The 18,650-nt window shown below is 35.3% G+C and overlaps 1 protein-coding gene and 1 non-coding gene across 7 annotated transcripts in view; one reads left to right on the top strand and one right to left on the bottom strand.

The window, feature by feature from the left end:
* The window catches only part of CHL1 (cell adhesion molecule L1 like), a 203,184-nt gene that overhangs the window by 119,249 nt on the left and 65,285 nt on the right, over positions 1-18,650 (bottom strand). The window lies entirely within an intron of this gene.
* LOC119473378 lies at positions 4,619-4,720 on the top strand. Its single transcript, XR_005202584.1, has one exon. It is a non-coding gene; the product is annotated as a U6 spliceosomal RNA (small nuclear RNA).

Genomic DNA, 18,650 nt, shown 5'->3' with positions numbered 1-18,650 from the left:
AAATAGGGGAGGGATGGTGGGGGGTGGGGAGCTGGGGAGAGATAGCAAGGGGAGAAATGCCAGATGTAGGTGATGGGGAGGAAGGCAGCAAATCACACTGCCACGTGTGTACCTATGAAACAATTTTGCATGTTCTTCACATGTACCCCCAAACCTAAAATGCAATAAAATAAATAAATGGGAAAAAAAAGGTGTCTCAATCATCTTTCCCAAGCACCACTACAGCAAAAAATAACTACAACATCAGATGCCTTGTATGTCTCAGCACAAATTTATGTAAGAGCAGGTAAAAAGACAATCGAATGTGTAAACCTATTAGGTGGCCATTATGGTTTGCAGGAAAAGTTCTTCAACATTCAATATTTATTGAGTGTCTGTATTTACCTGGCACAGAGCTATTGTCTAGAGACAGAGTGGTGAACAAGACAGACTCCTTCACTGACTTACTAGAATTTACATTTTAATGATGGTAAATATAATATATATTAATATATAATATATGCCATTTTATATTTTTATATTATATATTGATAAGTATGTGAAAAGTAGAAATGAAACTGTCAGAGGCATTTGAAAAAGAGCAACTCCATCTTCAATAGGGGCTAGGTAAAATAAGGCTGAGACCTACTGGGCTGCATTCCCAGGAGGATGGGTATTCTAAGTCACAGGATGAGATAGGAGGTTGGCAAAGATACAGGTCATAAAGGCCCTGCTGATAAAACAGGTTACAGTAAAGAAGCCAGCTAAATCCCACCAAAACCAAAATGCTAATGAAAGTGACCTCTGGTTGTCCTCACTTCTCATTATACACTAATTAGTATGCTAAAAGCCACTCTCACCAGTGCCATGACAGTTTACGAATGCCAGGGCAATGTCAGAAAGTTACCCTATATGGTCTAAAAAGGGAAGGAACCCTCAGTTCTGGGAATCGCCTACCCACTTCTTGGAAAACTCATGAATAATTCGCCCCTTGTTTAGCATATAATCAACAAGTAACAATAAGTATGAGCAGCTGGGTGGCCCATGCTGCTGCTTTGCCTACAGAGTAGCTATTCTTTCATTCCTTTACTTTCTTAATAAACTTGCGTTTACTTTATGGACTCGCCCCAAATTCTTTCTTGTGCGAGATCCAAGAACCCACTCTTGGGGCATGGATCATGACCCCTTGCCAATAACAAAAAACATTAAGAGTTGTGATAAGTGCCTTGCAGGAGACAAACTGGGTGCTGTTATCTGGAGTAGGGTGGGCATATACGTCTCACACAGGAGGCTACGGAACCTATCTTGAAAGGGGATATCTAACTTGGAATCAGAATTATGAAAATGGGGGTAATAAACTTCATGAATTATGTTCATTATACATTATGTTCATTTATAATTCATTACTGTAATTATGCTCAATCATGAAAGTACAAGGAGAAAAAAAAAACTGCCAAATAGAAACAAAATGCAGAAAACTGAAAAAAGTCATTAGAAGTCTGGAAATACTGCTCTCTCATTGCAACCATTTTTCTCTCCTAAGCATCAATACAGGCATATTTTTTTCATGATTAGCAGTGACCATAGAAGGCAAAGAATATTACTGTTGTTGTTTTTAGTTCACTTACAGGAGAAATAAACATTGCTATGATTATGAAGTTATGATTCATTGAGCATCAGCTATGTAATGTGGATATTATGTATAGTATTTCATTCAATCCTAGCAAATATTCTAGAGGACAAGAATTGCTATCTCAATTTTAAAACTGAGTAAACTGAGGTAGAGTCTCATAATTTGCCCGACAGTACACAGCTGTGGAGGAGTCAGGCTTCTCCTCTGGAGCCCAGTGAGACTTGTGAGCCTGTGAATTTTAACTACTAGGGTAGAAAGCAAAATTATGGAAAGAATTGAAATGATTATCTTCTCTGCCTTCCTTTATTCATCTGATCACGTTCCCACTGACTGTACTGAATTTTGTACTCAATTACTTAATTGCAGTATAAAAATATACATTGGCTTCTCTGATGATACTACTTTTAAAAGCCATTGGCATTTTGTAGAGACATTGGTGGGAGGGACTTCATCAGATTTCATTTAAATGCTCAAGTCACCCAGCTATCATTTTGTCTTCCTCAAACAAAATCTTATTTTGTAATTCATCTCTTTCCTTTACAGAATTCTGTATTTCATCAAGATGTTTGACTTGCAGTTCCAGTTTTGACTTGATCCAGCATCTAGCATAAAATGTGAAAGGTGATAACAAAACTTATAATTATTTCAATTATGCTTGAAAACATGTGTAGGCATGTTTAAATATAAAAATATGCTTAAAAAAGCTTTTTATTTCCAGTGGATAAACCTACTTTTAAAAGGCAAGCATATGCAAAATAGTTTATTTTAAACATCTATTTATAAGGGAAATATCCATGAGAATAAAAATCCAGAATACATTATTTGATTTGTCAAACGATGATAGAATAGATTCTGCAGAATTTTGTACTTAATTGTATCATCTACTACCAATGGAATTATAAATGAATCAATGTACTCATACCACAGCTATATGTAATTATCCCAAGGTCTGATTAATGTCCTTAGATCTAGTGAGGTTGGAGAAAAAAAGAGAAAGATGAATAACGATTTACCTGCTTTATTTTAAATACATCAGGCCAGGATTTTCCTATGAACAGTTTTATCGGGTCACCACCATCTCTCCAGTGACATATAATGCCATGAAAAATCTTATTTGTCTTTTCTAGTGAACAATCACTAGTTCTTATCTCACAGGATATTTTAAAGTCTGCATGTCTCATTTTTGCTTTCCAGTGCCTTACCAATTTTCATGGCATTGCCACAAAACAATGGCTTTACATTGGTAGGGCAATGCACCCTCATTTAAAAATGTCAGACGTCTCACAGGCTATACACCCTCATTTAAAAATGTCAGGCGTCTCACATGGTTTGGAACAGTTCCCAACAGTTTCCACACAAACAGTCTGGTGTTTTTCACAAATATGAGTAGAGAAGCAAGTTAATATGCCATCAAATGATCATCCCTTTGCCCTCCTAGCACAAATCTCATATGCTGTAAGAAATAAGTAAAAATTAATGACTAAATTATTCACATCTTTGCTTTGCTTTCTTCTTATTGTTCAATTCTCAGCTTAAACGTCACCTCAGAAAGTTCTTCTTTGTCCACTAATCTAATGCTGCCCCCCCATTTTTTCCCTTATAAATTCCTGCTTTCTTGTAGACAAAATACTTATCAATAATACCTTTTGTTTAGTTGTTTGCTCACTTTTATCTAGTCCCACTAAAAGTCTGTAAGCCCCATCAGGGCAGAAACTTATATTTCACTTATGTATCCCCACTACCTGGCAAAGTGCTTAGTGCATAATTGGTACACAATAAGTGTTTGTTAAATAATAAATGAGTGGATGAATAAGTGAGCGAGAGTGTGACTCTCTGGAAAATATATATGTAAATGCATTCATTCATCCAATAAATTCCCAATTAGTCATTGTTAAATATTCATTTTAATCATAAATATTATGATAAAAGAAGGAAAGAATATTTTTATATCAACTGTTCTCAACTGGGGTGGAGGAGAGGGATTTTTCCTCCATGGATGTTTTATTTTATCTGAATACATTTTTGGTTGTTACAATTGGGAGAATAATACTGGTATGTATTGAGAGGCCAGGGATGATGGTGCTAAGCATCCAATGTCTGTAACCACAGGGTAGTTCCCCACAAAATGAATGATCAAACCCCAAATTTCAGTAATGCTAATACTTTACACTAGAGTCTGTATTTCCCATATGAAAGTAATTTAACATGTACCTATTAGACAGCTATCATATGCTAACATGAAATTGAATTCTGTGAAGAAAAAGATATGTTAGAGACAAACAGACAAACAGATAGATGAATAGATGGTTGGCTGGCAAGACTAATGAATAGAAGGATGGATGAATAGATACATGTGCACATAAATAAAAAGATAGTAATCACAACATTCTATGTAGGACTAAAATAAACCATGTGTGATTACTAATCTCAGGAAATGTACACTCTTGCTATTATCTAATCATGTCTCCACAGAATTCATTCTATTTAATAGCAAAATGTTGGATCACATAAAAAGATACATGCAAACATTAGGGGAAGACTGTAGGCTAATTTTTTGCATTGAATGCTGATAATATTTGTGAAGAGAATGGCTATGATGAGAAAGTGATCATCAGGTTTTAATTATGTACCCCATGAAGCAATATCTTTTTCAAAGGAAAAGTTTGTGTTACTTTCCCATAAATGAAGATTCCTGTGTCAAGTGAGAGATGTATTAACCATGCGAATGGAATGGTTCTGCATGTGATGAGGCAGAAAACTGAAATCCAAGGAAACAATCTGAGCAGGAGCTGTTAGAAAACCACTAGATCCCCCCAAAGCAGGGCTTTTACTTGGATCACCAGACACAAAATAAAAGTATTTTGTTTTCGTAGAGAGGTGCTGCATTTTATATAGCATAGTCTACAAAACAGATGAGAAGTTGCAAAGGGAGGATTTATATAGAGAGAAAGAGTAACTTCCCCCAAGCCTTCCTCATTTCTGTTGCAGTATGAAAGGATCCAGAGTGCTTGCTTTGGTGATGCATCTAAAATTGAAATGATACAAAGAAGGTTACTTTGGTCCTTGTGCAAAGACGATATCTAGATTTATGAAGCCATTCACATTTTTTAGTTGGATGACATAATTCAATGTGCTGAATGAAAAAGACAGTCAACCAGTTACAACCAGTCAACCAAGAATTCTATATACAGCAAAACTATTCTTTGAAAATTACAAAAATAAAAATAAGACATTTTTGGATAAACAGAAACTGAGATAATTTCTTGCTAGCAGTTTTGCCCTGCAAAAATGTTAAGGGGCCTTCAAGCTTAAATCAAAGAACACTAGATGTCAACCTGAATCTATACAAATAAATAAAAAAACACTAGTAAAGGAAATTACACAAAAAAAAGTATTAAAATATTTTTGTAAGTCTTTTCTATTATCTGATTAAAAGACAATTATATAAATCAATGATTATAATACCATGTTAATGGGCTTACACTGTATAAAAGTATAATCGGTACAATAATAACAGCCAAGGAGGAAGGAAATAACAGGTACATATTAGAACAAAGTTTTTGTATACTATTAAGTTAGCTTTCATCTCATCTAGATTATTTTAGTAAAATGCTAATTATATTCCCTAGAACAGCCACTAAGAAAATAGTTTTAAAGATACAATAAAAGAAACAAGGAAACAAAATGACATGCCAGAAAATATTCATTTAACACAAAAGAAGGTGGATATGAAGGAATAAAAAAAGACATAGACATATAGAAAAAATAGCAAAATGCCAGACCTCAATTCTATCTTATCAGTAACTATATTAGACATTATCCTGTCAATTCTCTTAACATATTTTGTTAGAAAATGGTATAGATACCACCCATGGCATACTATCTAAAAGAGATAAACTATAGTTTCAAAGATATTTACAGAGCAAATGCAAAAAAAAAAAAAAAAAAAAAAAAAATAGAAAAAAGATATAGCCTGGGCACGATGGCTCACACCTGTAATCCCAGTGCTTTGGGAGGCCAAGGAAGGCGGGTCACTTGAGGTCAGAAGTTCATGACCAGCCTGACCAACATAATGAAACCCCATCTCTACTAAAAATACAAAAATTAGCTGGGTGTGGTGGCATGTTCCTGTAGTCCCAGCTGTTTGGGAGGCTGAGACATGAGAATTGCTTGAACTCAAGAGGCAGAAGTTGCAGTGAGCTGAGATTGTGCCACTGCACTCCAGCCTGTGTGACAGAGTGAGACTTTGTCTTAAAAAAAAAAATTACTTGGAAAAATACACAAAACAAAGCTGGGGTAGTTTTATTAACATTAGGTAAAATAGACTTTAAGACAGTGATGGATCATCAACAAGAGAAGATTTCTGGACTCTTGCAGTCCAGGAGAACCAACCTGACTACAACTTTACCAATGGCAGATCACAGTGCTGAAGGCAAGTAACACAAGATAGCACAGTACCCAAGCACTTGGATGTGAGGCCCCTTTCTACTGTACTCCTGGAGTTATGTAAATTCTCAAGCTTGTAGGCAAATGTGTGGGGAGTAGCAGTGGACGAAGGAATAACTATTACATACTGTGCAACTACTAGGGAGACTAAGTTACTTCGAGCAATTACAGGGCTTATCAACCTAAGCGCCCTTGAAATTTCCAACTGAATAATTCCTCATTGTGGGGAAGATATGCTGGGTGTTGTAGGAAAATTTAGGGGAATCACTGGTCTCTACTCATGAGAAGCCAATAGTAGAAGTCATTACTTGCAAAAAATGTGTCTAGATGTTGCCAGATGTCCCCTAGGAGACAAAATTACCCCAGTTAAGTACTACTGGGTTAGAGAATGTAATATCATTAATTAGGAATCATGTAACAAACAGTTGTAGTATGTGTTTGTATATGTGTGTGTGTGTGTGTGTTTGTGTGTGTGTGTCTATGTATCTGTGTGTCTGGTGAGTGTGTCTATGTGTTTGGGAAAAGATACTTACTATTAGTTAACTTCTAAAACTAGAGAGGAAAGTTTCTTCCATTCTATTACCCATTAAAGAAGAGTAGTGATTAAACTTACCACCCACCCACTCAACCAAAATTCTCCTATTTCATCTCTACCCTTCACTGAGTCCTTCTTAGAGAAAAAGGTATTTAGTTGCTGTAGTAAAGGTGATAGTTTGTAATGGTGGACACTCATGAGTCCTGCATCTTGTGACCATCCTTGAACATCTCCCTTTAAACAGTTTCAGGTTTTCCCAGGGCCTGCTTGATGTAGCAAAATCACCAGAAGCAGTTCTGAATTCAGATTTACCAGTAATAAAATTGTTTCAGCACTTTAATTCTTATCTAAATTATTTTGTGGATCCTCAGTTTGCTGTCAGTTTACCACAAATTGTACTGTTTTCTATTAACAAGACTGATTTTCAATTATTTTCTTGACGTATTTTGTTTAGAAAATGGTATCGATACCATCCATGACAGTGCCACAGTCTCCTGAAAAATCCTTGCAAATTCCCTCATTCTTTTAGGTACAAAATTCCTATCACTGTAGCTGGCATTAAAAAATCAATGCCTATAGTCTATTAAGAACATTTTACATATAAATTTTAGTTTTAAATTTTATTTTGATTTTGACCTAGCAAAGATATTACATGACACTTTACGTGAAGGTTCATGCTTCCAAAATACTTACCTTTACACACCTATTTTTATTTCTTTTCATTTTCTTTTTGGCTTTCTTTTTGGATAATAGAAACCTGATTTTAGGCCAACATAACCACAATCAGCAGTTAAAAAATACTCAATGTGAAAAAAAGATCTACATTTTCATACAGTGGTTTTATACCAAGGATGAAAAAAATAAATGCTTGTCAAGTGAAGGCATTAACACATTTTCAAGTGACTTATCAAGTGCAATTTTATTCCTTGGCTCAGCATTTCAGTTTTGCACCATCTATTAATCAAGTCTAAGCAGCTTGTATGTCCCCAGTCCCTAGTTCAGATAACTTCACAATCACCACGCACTTCTGTCGTCCCTGGTACTGTCTTCCCTTTCCTCCATTGTTTCAGTTCAGCGTTTCACTCAACTCCTTCAATCATCCCAACTCTACTATCCTTTGAGAACAGCAGCCATCAATTTCCAAAACCACAGAACAAGGACTAATGTTTATACTTTCAAAGGAGATTCAGTGAATAAAAAAGACCATTTAAGAAATGCCAGGAAAAATTGATTACTCCCGAATTCAGAGCAACCAGTCCAAATTGTAGAAGAACAACACTATTTGTTCCCTAGACTTGGTAGTGAGAAAAAGGAAAAAGACTACTAAATTTATCTTTGTTCTTTGTTGTATATGAATTTTAAAATTCACAGAATCTAAGAAGCATTTATCTTAAGACAAAGAAGGAAAGAGACTAGCTATAGAAAACAGCATCTCCACCATTAAAATAAATATTTTAAGAAGCTTAAGTCTATGTAAAAGGATATATAAGAAGACTAAAAAAGAAAGAAAGAAAAAGAAAAATAAAAGTGATGCAAGGAACCAGATACTTTATTGAGAAATCATTTGATCAAAAAACTTACTATTTCACTGAGGTAGAAAGCCATTAGCCATATATAAATGGTGGGCTGTATTCTTCTCAGTCTTTATCCTTGAAAGTAACTGCTAAATTGCAGCTTTAAGACTTAAAGTCTAAATCCCATTAGTCTATTTTTCACAGATACTGAATATTCAGCATCATTCTGAATATTGTTCTTCTGTGGGTCCCTTTTTTGTGTGTCCCCATTAGAATACCAAGATCTGAGCATGAGAAATATAGGTGAGAGGAAGCTCAAGATTTCTTGAAGCTATTTGAAAGGCAAGGGCAAACTCACATCTGAAACTCATGCTTCCTGGATTTTTCTTCCACAATCTGGTTCAAAATGTCATTTCTTACTCTACATCTAGGTTTGACAGAGTTCAGAAACTAAAACATTGCTTCCTGTGTGAGATTTTCAGACTGCCATTCAGAAATTCATAAAACACCACCTTTATTGAATAGCAGTGTGGATCTTCTACAAGGACACTGTCTATTCATTATGTCCAGTATCCCAAATCCACCATTATGCTTCTTGAAAGGGAGAGTAAAATGCTTCCAATTTATCCTCATCCTTTTTATGGATAATGCAAAGAAAGCAGCACATCAAACAGAAAAACAGGTTAATTTAATGCCAGTCATGAAACTTGGTGACAGGTGCTGCCATATGTTACAACAAGATCCCTTGGCCATGGGTCATTGCTTTGAAAGGTATTAACGAATGCTTGCAGCAGTGTGTGACATACCACTAGTCCCCTGGGATCCCATGCAAACTCTCATGACAGGTATGAAATTAACTCATGGTATCATAGTATTTTCCAAACATGACAGCTCCCAGATTAGTCACCACTTAGCACAACGGGGATTGTGGGGAGATCTGCAACATCTAGTAAATGATTTTAGTGGGATCTCCTATGGACCACAAGGAAAACCGTCCCCAAAGAGAATGTCTAGAAAGGTTAAAATCATAAAAGGCAGTGGTCAAATACCTAGACAGCAAGCAAAATAATTCTGTTTTGGATATTCTTGTAATTTTAATTTGCTTCCTGGCCTGATTTCCATAGAGCAGATGAATAAAGTATTCAGTATTATATTTTGAAGTGCTCTTTATTTCCTTCTTGAACTGGAACAAAGTTTCAGTCATGAGTTGAGGAAGTACTGGGCAACCACACTTCCTTCCAGCTGACATGCACAAGCACACAAACACACTCCACATTCCTGCCTAGTAAAATAAAATACAAATACCTAAATGCTAACTACATTTTATGTTTCTGTTACATACACAGATGCAAAATCTGTGAAATGTAACCATAAAACTTCTTGTTACAGAAAAGAAAAATGTTAAAAGAGCAAAATAAAACTTTTACATCATATAATAAAGGAATGTGTCACTGGCTAACTTTCCTAATTTCTGGGTTGATTCTCTTTCCAATAACAATTCGAAATGTCATGCCAAAGATAGGGAAAAGGCAAAATAGGGAAAAGACAAACTAAGCAAATGTAACACTTAGAAATAAAGTTACATAAATATTTATTTTCCTTGAATTCCTGATATAAAAATGGCCTGTAAGTTCTGAATGTCACTTTTTTTGCACATTTTTTCCAGTATAAGGTAAGAGAAATAAATTGCAGTACAGTGATTACAGTTTAAAATGTAAGCAATCGATCATCATGAAAAGGATAAAAGTAACATGGAAACGAATGTGGTAGAGAAGCGAAAGAGAAAATATTTGAGATTCAACGCTGTGTTCTTTTGCCAGTCATCAAATTAAGAATATTAATGTTATGTGTATTTACAGATATAGAATATTATCCTCTGGTTTCGTAGTTTGTATACTAGCTACTCATTTCTAGCTCTTCATTTTGCTTTTTAAATATATATTTCCTTAAGAATGACTTTATGGTTCCAGGATGTGACCATTATTATATAATTCTAGCACTGAGAACATCTTAACTTTTATCAAATAATAACTTTAAGTTTCCAAGCAGATGCATAATATTTTTTTAATCTATAAGCATTTAGTTTATACGACTTTTTAGAATGAATACTTTTGAGACTTTAGAATGACTTTTTAGAATGAATACTTTTGTAACAAACACTATGTAACACATACTGTGTATCAGACACTGTTCTAAGTACTTTATCAGTAATTCATTTAATCTTAATGATAATCCTATGAGGTAGGTATAATCATTATCTCCAATTTTCAGATGAGATCATTTGGGTACAGAGCAGTTGTCTGAAAAATTACGAGCTAATAAGTGGAATACTTTGGAATGGAACCCTGATAATCTGGCCCAGAGCCCATACTCTTGATCTCCATGTCATGCTGCCATTGAAGCCCTTTTGAGATCAGTGTATAACTCTTCTAATCAGATTTTCCTTAAGTTCTTCTTGCCTCTTATTGAAACCTAATGGTCAAAGACAATTGAGTCACTGGATTCCAGTGATGCTGCAAACTTTATGAAACACCGCCTTTCTTCCAAGCAGGCTAAACTCTGCCATTTCCTATCTCTAACTCCCCTAAAAAGTCTGAGAGGAAAGGCTATAACACTGTTAATGTTGTGGCAACCCCAACCTTCAAAGTGCAAGATGATTCATTCAATATATCTTATTAAGTATCTACAATGGACATAAATCATATATACAGTAAGATTGGTGGTGTAACACATTACTTTTAATATAGAGGTAAATTAAACAGACATGATGTCTTTAACAGAATTTTAGACAGGCAGGAAAATATATTGTAAAAGTAATCATGATAATGAATATAAAATATTTATCTTGATTTTTAAAAGAATAATATAAAGAATAATAATTTAGACTTCAGAGTCCAACAAATCTTTAACCCAAACTCCTCCAATTATTAGTTTTTGGAACATAAATTACCTTCTTAAACATTCAAATTCTCAATTTTTTTTTATCTGTAAAAAGGTTTTAAGGATAAAATGAGATACAATATAAACTACTTAGCAAGTTGCTTGGCACATTTTATATATATATATATATATATATATATATATGCAATTAATAATATCTTCAGTCATGATTGCTAATAATATTTAAATTTTATGTTTCTTTTTCATATATGTTTATCCTTGCACAAGCATTCTTTTCAGACTGAGATCTTTTCTTTTGAACACAATAATGGGCTTTATTTTCAGCAAATAACATTTCTCATTATAGAACAATGACAAGTTTATTGACTTCCTCATTCAAAATTCTCATGAATATATGAAGTTAGACACTTGGAAAAAAGGCAAAACACGTGGACCCTATATGCCTATTCTTTCCTGCCTGTGATGTCACGAAAACCATCTGCTAGCTTTCTTTGCAACAAAGCAGTAAATATTTTACTAAAGATAAGAAAAGAATGTCAGTCCAGGTAGCAATTAAAACAATTTATAAGCTATGGCTTTGTTCTATAGAGAGGTGGAAAACCTAGGCCTACTGTTGCCATCAATATACAGCAACAGGAAAATAATATTATAAGGAACAGGAAAATAATATTATAGGAACAGGAAAATAATATTATAAACTTTAAAAGAATGCATACACAACTGGAATGCAAGTAAGATGTATGCTACTGTCCTGCAAATGAGTGATTTATTTTCTCAATCTGACAATGGAAATCTGACCAGTACACAGGAAGTTTGAATAAATAAATTATTTTAAAGTAGCAAAATGCCTTCATAACTTGTTAGCAGATGCTAGATAATAAGCCACACTGCAACTAAGATCCTGAGCCTTACCACTTAGCAGCTGTGTAAACTTGAGCAATCACTCCCTCATTCCTTTAAGGGGCAGTTTCATCACTAGTAAAAAGGTAGACTATCCCTAACCACGGGCTGTTTCAGGAATTAAGTTTCAACTGTGTGTTGGTGCTGTGCTAGGCACTGAAGTTACAGTGGTGAGGAGGACCACACTGGTATTTATGCTAAGAGAACATACTGTCTAAATTAATTTTTTTAGAAAAAGAAGATATTGCTTCTTCTCTCATAAAAATACTGAGGGTAAGTTATATGCGTCCACTAGAATAATAAATGAAGACGCCACCAAGATCACAGTAGTATATACAGAAAGGATTCAATAAGACATCAATAATGTTTCTTGCACACTAGCAATTGGGTAAGCCATGATATAGATAAAAGAAACAAAGAGAGAAAATCAGTTTTGACAGATACACCTTGTACTTCACAAATTGTGGGAAAAAAATCATCCAATTATAAATGACTTAGAAGCTCCTGAAGAATGGTAAAAATTACTCTATTTACATTTCAAGCATCACACAAGGAACATTCAAAACTAAATAATGTGCTGCTTACAATGAAAAGAATTATTGGTAATGTGTCAGTCTATGGCTCACTAGAGTAAAAAATTAAACCAAACAATAACTGCACCAGAACATTCTAGTACAGCATCTGAGACTAGAATATTGTTGGTTAATAACCTTGAAAACCAGTTCTTTTCCAATTTAGCGAATCTGAACAGTGGGTGTATGTATGCTGCTTATCTAAAGACATTTTTAGTCAGCTTAATAGTTTGGAATGTTCTTTTTTGAGCATGGTTCAACTTTAAACACATTTCTATTAAAACAGTAAGATTTCTGAATATTACCTAGAATGTGTGTGGGGTGGTATACGTGTGTATGCACATGCAATGTTTTAGAGTGACCAGAAATTGCATGTGGTACTCTTTCTAGATCTGCTTTTAACAATCTGCCTAGAGATGATAACTGTCATGAAGTGATCACTGAATTGAAATTTGGGAGGGTATATAGGTTAGTCAGTCAAGTAGGAAAAAAATGTAGTGAACATGACAAATGAGTACATGCAAATTATCTGTTTTCAGAAGGGCATGGAGAACAGACAGTAAGGAGGAAAAGAATGTCGGTGAATGGAAGCTGGTGAAGCCAGGAGGGAGTTGGTCATTGTGGAGACTGCCAGCTGTTGAGTTCATTTCATTGAGACTTTTTAGGCCATGTATGGAGCTGATCTTTACCCAAAAGGGAATGTGAAGTTATCAACACATTTTTAAGCACAACGATGCTGTGGTCAGCTTTGTATTTCAGAAAGAATTATCTGGGTACAGCATGGAAAATTACAGTATAGGCAAGAGTAGATTGGAGTAGTTAGAAAACATCTAGCAGAGAAGTAAATTTCACATAGATGTATCACCATCCTACCACCTCTAATTTAAAAGGCAGAAATATCATAAATTAAAAGCAAGAAGTATTCATAAGAGATATATATCCTTCTTCTTTAAAAGTCATTATTATAAAAAACATGAATTTGACATCAAAATTCAAGATTCTGATAATTTCGTGACATTTACATTTGTACTTGCACAGAAAAAAGTGAGAGAGAATAGAAAAAGAAGAATGTGAATATACTAAATTTAGCTCCAAGCAAATATTGATAAGGCTTAATGGCAAAACAACAAAGAGCTGGAGGACCCAAGTCTTGAATAAGATTAAAGAAGATAACACAGAGGATTAGAGAAAAATGATTAAGTCTAGGAGTGACAATTATCTTTATGGAATTAAAGAGCTTAAGTGCTTGTGGAAAAAGACAGCTAAACTGAAACATATTGATTTAGGTTCTTGGATAAGGAACTCTCCTTTGGCCCAGGTGGGCAAACTAACCACTTCCCAAGGGTGCAATAATGTGGGCAGAGAAACAGCAAATCATTCTGATAATGAATAATTTATTGACCTGTTTCTAGCTATCACACATTCACTGATACCAACAAGACTGAAAAATGCCCAAAACTTCATAAAGTGCTGAATTTACTCCCACCTCCTCACTGTTTGTGAAATACTGCAAAGCTCCCACTTTACTAGGGTCTTACACCTGCTGTGCCCTTCACCTGAAGACTTTCCCAGATATTCACAGAGATATCAGTCAAATCTTGAGTCCAAAGGCACTTGGGTCCAAAGATCTTCAGAAAGATCCTCCTTGATCATGTAGTTTAAACCAACTTACACCAGCTTAATAGGAATGATCACTATGTGACACTTCATTATTTCTTCTTTGATTTGGCTATTTGTTATCTCCCTAGATTACACTGTTGCTCCCAAAAGAACAAAACTTGGTCTTATTCACCTCTCTAACCCCAGTACCAAATAGCTGGCAAATATGGGAGTTCAGTAAGTATTGGATGAATGCAAGACTGAATGAATGAAAGGGTGAATCCATTTGGGAACAGGTATTAAGTAGTCATCTTTATGATCGCCTTTGGAATTTACAATACAAAATATCTCAATTGCTGCTTTGTCTATTTGAACGTAAACTCTTCCCTAATCCTGTAACTTATTTTTCACAATGTGAACAACTCCACAGCATTTCTAGTTATAAGACCTAAAATTCCCTTTTGCTTTAGGTTTCTTGCAATTGAAAATGTCATGTCTAACAGACTAATACACTAACATACTTTATAAGCTACCTGAGAGAGAATATGGGTCACATTCAATTTCCTATTTTCAAAGAACCAAAACATAGTCTCTCATTAAGAATGGAGCTTGCCTTTCTGAAACATTTCTGAAAGAAGCATTGAAATTGATGAAATAGAAGTATTGCTACTACTAAATCTAAAACCTGGAAAAGGCCGTAAAATCTATGCAAAAACAACAAAGAACACCATAATGAGAGGACTACAAAAAAACACAAAATTATGAATTGGAGATACGTCTGTCGCTACACTTAAGAATTAGAAGAAGACAATAGTGTGCCTGCAAATATGAAAAAAGCAGAAGGTAATAATAAAATAAAGCAATAACTACAACAACCAATGTAAACCCATGTACGGAGTAGGCACCCCAATATTTTTGGCATTGCTACATGTACTTACACAAGTGTAATGTGTTTCAACAGTAGCAAGATTATGGAGTAAAGCACAAAAACAATGAAAGTTTTAAACTAATTAATGTAAATAAGAATTCCCTGTATTGATAGCAACTAATAAGATTATTTATATGAATGTTATTTATAATAGAAATATAAAAATATTATTTTCCCAAATCTATTAAATCCTGCTACATGGCAGAAAATGTCTACCATACGATTTTAGTCAGCATGTATCAAAAGAGTATTTTATCACAATGTGATTTTTAATAACTAGAGATATGACTACCAAATAGAAATGCTACAAATACCAAATAGAAATGTTACAAATACATGCTCTCCACTTAACATGAAAGATGACTTTTCATAAGAGTGCTTCAAACATCACATGGTATTAAATGGAAGAAGTATGACACTTCCCCAACACACCATGCCCTTACCCACATTTATCAATGTTCACTTTGATTTCCCCTTCCTCTTTCTGTGGCTTCTCTAAATCTATTTGTCAGATAACCCTATCACACATTTCCTGATTTCTACAGCTTAGCATAAAAATATCAGCCTTCTCTGCTCTGCAAGCTGGCTTTCTATTTATGCCAATGTTCGTTCAAAATTATAAATCTTCAGCAGTTTTTCTTCACTCATAAATGAAAGCTTCCAATATACAAATCTTTTTCATTATATCTTGTTAGAATTTCTCTTTGGATGCACCACTTAGTAGGACTAAATAATAAGAGCTACTATGTATTAGACACTGTTTGCATTTAAATTTATGAAAGAGCAATGATTTTTTTTTTTTTTTTTTTGAGACAGGGTCTCATCCTATTGCCCAGGCTGGAGTGCAGTGGTGTAATCATAGCTCAATGCAGTCTCCAACTCCTGGGCTCAAGCAATCCTCCTGCCTCACAGCCTCCTGAGCAGCTGGGACTACAGGCATGAGCCACCCATAATTAAACAATAGCACGATGAAATAGGCATTTTTGCTTTCATTTTGATAAGAGAAAACTGAAAATCAGTAAGTTAAAATGACTTGCCCAAGTTCACAAAAACTTTTCTTCCCCCTCCCCATAATCCTTAGAAAATGTAATTTTGGCCAAAATATAAGAAATGGTTATTGGATTGGAGAGGGCTTTTTTTTTTTTTTGGCTTTTCATAGGATGATAAATTTAAAACACATCCACAAATTATTTGACAACTTTCCATTGAGAGATGAGGTTTATGCCTCTCTCCTTGAATTCAGGCTGGCCTTAGTGATGGACTTGTAACCAATTATTCTGAGATGTGATCAAAGAAAGCCTTCTACCTCCTCTTGGTTCTGTTAAGATGCTTACTCTGAAAAAGCCAGCAGTCATGCATGAAGTTCAACTACCCTGAGACTGCTGTGATGGAGAGGTCACACATGGGTATGCGCTCCAACAGCTCCAGCTGAGCTCCCTGCTAGCAGCAAACATCCATTGCTTGCCATGTGGGAAGCCATGTTGAACACCCAGCTCAGGTGATCCTTCAGATAATGGTAGCCCCAGCTAACACCTCGACTGCAATTGCATTTAAAACTTCTAGCAAGAACTTCGCTTTCTATAGTCTTAATCCACAATATCATGAGCAAAAGAAATGATTTTTTTCAGCCACCAAATTTTGGGTACTTTTTTATGCAGTAATAGTAACTGGAACAACAGGTAGATGTCTAATCAGCTTGGTTCAATGGAAATTTCAAAAACAAGGCAAGGCTCATTCTTATGCACCCCCACCTCCTGCCCTTTCTGCCTGCACCTGGGATCTGTCAATGACAGTGCTTCCAGGTCCAGGTGGTAAACACAGCAATCAGGTCTCTGTATTCTCCCTTTCAACCTCTCTGCCTTTGATTGGTTAGAAATAATTACTGAGTCCCAGGGTTTAAATTAAGGGAAATAACATGTAAGCCTCATAGAGTTCTCTAATCCAGCTGTAACTGGCTTATCAAAGACCCTCACCTCAGCAAAACATTAGCCTGAAATAGTTCCATTTTTTTTCTTCAAACATGGTTTCCACACTTTTTTTTTTTTTTTGCAAATTCTCCTTCCCCATGACTTTATGACATTTGATTCTTCCATAAACTTCAAGCCACTGTCTCTCACTAAAACTCAGTTTGATTCTAAATGCTTTCCCCTCTTTCCCATTTCTGGCCAGAACTACAGCTGAAGGAAGCTGAAATGAAGAGTGTTGCCTCTTTTTTGATTCCCCTTTCCTCTTTGTCACCTTGGAATTATCATGTCTTTTCCAGCCTGGTCCCCTACTGGGTCAGGTCCCACACAGGTCTCAGTTACTATCACCTTCATTCCACCTTCCTCCAGTTTCCTGGAGATCTCACTGCCTCTCACTGCTGATGTCACTGTACCCTGTTACCAACCCCCCCAGCAAGAGCTCAAGCCCACTGCTTAATACTGGGTCTATTTTGGCTGGGAGTGGTGGCTCATGCTTGTAATCCCAGCACTTTGGGAGGAGTCACTTGAGGTCAGGAGTTTGAGACCAGCCTGACTAATAGGTGAAACCCCATCTTTATTAAAAATACAAAATTAGCCGGGCATGGTGGCACACACCTGTAATCCTAGCTACTTGGGAGGCTGTGGCAAGACAATTGCTTGAAAACCCAGGAGGCAGAGGTTTCAGTGAGCAAAGATCATGGCATTGCATTCCAGCCTTGACAATAAGAGCAAAACTCCATTTAAAAAAAAAATACTGGGTCTATTTTATCTACAGAACATTCATGTACTCCAGGTGGGCCCAAAGGTGAGAATGCAGACGCTCCACTGGCCCTCCCTACCATCTCTCTCTAATTTTCTCCTATGTCCCCAACACTGGCACAGAAACAGATTGGGAAGTTCATTACTGATTCAGTTAGCTAAATGGAATATTTGCCAGTCTCCTTCTTTCATGTGTGCCAGTCTGTACAAATGATTAAATTGGACCCCTTCACTTGACTTGAGATGAGAAAAGTGCTGTAGAAGGAATCTGATCATAAATCTGATCATAAATGATGCACATTCCACAAGGCTAGAACATTTCAAAGAGCTACTCTCCTCCTTCCTGCCTCCAAAACTTTCTGTATACAAGCAAAGCAGCTGGTTGATGGTTGGGGAAATTATGTTTTTTCTTTTAACACTTAAGAAGCTCCTGAGAAAGGATTCTGGCCATAATTTTTTACTTCTGTCTTTATTAAGTAGTATACTAGGCTAATCTCTGCATGCAACTATGAACTCTAGTTACCAATTTGAGAGTAACAACAGCAAAAACAAAACACAAAATCCTACTCAACATCCTTTAACATTCATAATTTCTAGGGAAGTCTAAATTAAGCCAATATTTTGCCATTTGAGTCAGCCCTGTCTTTAACCCTATATTCTTAAACATTGGAAATGCGGTAGAGTGAATTATAAACCTAATTCCTAATAATTGAACCCAGGATTTGAAACCAAATCTAAGTAATTCTCAAGATTCTGTATTAATTATTTTCTGTATGTTATAAAACTGCAAGATTTATAGCTACCTCAAAGTGAATTGTTACTTAATTTTGCAAGATATATTTATGGGATGTATAATAATTTTGAGGAAAAGAAGAAACCTGTATTAAATGAAGTATGGAATCTTTTTTTTTTTTTTTTTT

Source organism: Cebus imitator, unplaced genomic scaffold, assembly GCF_001604975.1.
Source record: "Cebus imitator isolate Cc_AM_T3 unplaced genomic scaffold, Cebus_imitator-1.0 Scaffold152, whole genome shotgun sequence".
In the NCBI taxonomy this organism is placed as follows: Eukaryota; Metazoa; Chordata; class Mammalia; order Primates; family Cebidae; genus Cebus; species Cebus imitator.
This window is presented reverse-complemented; position numbering and strand designations above follow the sequence as displayed.